This window comes from Melopsittacus undulatus, chromosome 16, assembly GCF_012275295.1.
Source record: "Melopsittacus undulatus isolate bMelUnd1 chromosome 16, bMelUnd1.mat.Z, whole genome shotgun sequence".
In the NCBI taxonomy this organism is placed as follows: domain Eukaryota; kingdom Metazoa; phylum Chordata; class Aves; order Psittaciformes; family Psittaculidae; genus Melopsittacus; species Melopsittacus undulatus.
Window position 1 is genome coordinate 782,510 of NC_047542.1, and position 2,306 is coordinate 784,815.

Consider the following 2,306-nt stretch of genomic DNA (forward strand, 5'->3'; position numbering starts at 1 on the left):
CGACCCCCCCCACCCCGCTCCGCTCTGCTCTGCCCCGGCCGCCGCGCGCGCCGAACGCACGGCACGCATGCGCGAGCGACGCTGTGCGCGCCCCCCCCCCCCCCCCCCCCCCCCCGCTGACAGCGCCCCCTGGCGGCGCGGCGGTACCGCCGGCGGACGGGAAGGGGAAAATGGCGGCAGGCGGAGGGGAGAGACGGGAGCGGTGAAGGCAAAGCCGAGCCCATGGGCCGGGGCCATCCCGAACACGGGGATCCCCATGGGCCGGCTCCAGTGCCTGCACCCCCAGAGTGAGCAGCAGGGCAGGGAGGGGATCCTGCCCCTCCGGAGGAGGCCATGGAGCTGCTGCGAGGGCTGGAGCAGCTCTGCTCTGGAGCCAGGCTGAGAGAGCTGGGCTGGGGCAGCCTGGACAAGAGAAGGCTCCTGAAGGGGAGACCTGAGAGCAGCTCCAGTGCCTAAAGGGGCTGCAGGAAAGCTGGAGAGGGGCTTGGGACAAGGGCCTGGAGGGACAGGCCAAGGGGAATGGCTTGAACCTGCCCGAGGTAAGGCCTTAGCAAGGACCCACGGCTGCCTCATCCCTGGCACCGTTCAAGGCCAGGGTTGTGGGGTTTGGAGCAACCCAAATGCCCCATCCCTGGACATCTTTTCTATGTGACTTGTCAAAAGGGAGGCTTCATCCTCTTTGTAGCCCCCTTTAACTACAGAACAAACCCCAGCATCTCTTCATTCAGGACATAGCACTGTTCCTTTTCCACCACCGTTCAGCACCCCTTCCTCTCAGGACCTGCAATGTGGGAGCTGGCAGCATTTCACACCCCCAGGGTAAGGGGTTTGTTACTGCACTGGGTATGGAGTCAGTGGCAGCCACCCCGCTCCCTGTCCTGGGGTCAGGCTAACAACGCACAATGTACAAAGGTGACATTTTCAGTCTCATTTCCCCCTCTATGTGCCATTGAACATGCAAACTTGTGGCTGCAGGGCTGGAAAAGGAGCATCCATTCCCTCACCTCCCCCCATCTATTGTTTCTATATCCAAATTTCAACTGTATATGAAGTTAGTAGTGATGGAGGTGTCATCCTGCAAAAATCACATCCTGTTCTGTACCTGGAACTCATTTTAATCCCAGAACAGGATTTCCTTTCCTCCCTTCTCACTCCAAAAAGGAGGTGCCAGCACAGAAGGGGCTGGGCAAGGGAAGAAGCCCTGGATTAAAGTTTGTACCAAGCCTTTGGCACTCTAATTTCTCCATTCCCCATTTCTCTGCTGGGGGCCGGTTGCTGACCACTGATCACATGGATTCTGTAATTCCAGCTTGTGCCTGTGGAAAGGAAATCCTGCATGTGCATTACCTGTGTGCAAGCAGAGCAGATGGATGGCCAATCAGGTGGCTTAAGTGTGGAGAAAGCCAGCACCACTCCTGCTGCCTGCATTCAGCAAGTGCTGACCCTAAAAACCTCTTTCACACCTCCAGGAGCAGCCTTCTGCAGAGATCCACATGGATCAGAGCAGTGACCACTTCCAACCTTCCTGCTGCACAATGGCCGGAGCACTGATGCCACCTTTCTGGAGAAGACAGGATGCCAGAAGGTGGCATCTCCCAGAGCTCCACAAGTTCCACCTCTGGCAGGCCAGGAGCCCATAGCCACTAAGGTCTCTTCCAATGCAGCAACAGCCAGGTCTCATGTTAGCAACTGCTCCCCAAAGGATTTGGGAATAGCCTCACATGGGCTCCCTGTGGGTTTAAACAAACCACAGCTCCTCAATTGGTGCCCTCAGAGCAGTGCTGCTGCCATTGCCTTCACTGCCCCCCCTTACCCACCAGGCCAAGGTCCCTCAACAGCCTTTGACACAATCATAACCAGTCCAGAAGCTGCCTTATTCCTCATGTTTTTAGCCTAAATGAAAGCAGAAGCAGCTGCAAGGGATCTGCCCTTGGGCCAGGCAGGGGGCTCTGCGGACCACACACACAGACCTGGCAGAAGGAGCAGCCCCACACCTTTGCCTCCTGCATGAGTTCCCCAATTCCTGTCCCTGCCAAATCACAACTCTTTTGTATTCAATCATTTATTCACCAAACCTGCAGCTCCTTTCAGTTTTGGAAAAGCTTTTGCAAGACTTGATGGTAAAGGTTTTTCTTCTTTTCGGTGTGAATGACACTTTGATCTGTCTTCCCCTTCCCAACCTGAATACATCAGTAAGGGAAGAGAATATCCCTGTTCTGTTTCTTTTCTTCAAATGGATTTCTCCAGTGTAAGAGAAACTATCAGTGCAATCATACAGATCCAGAGGGAAATGAAACTGCATTTCA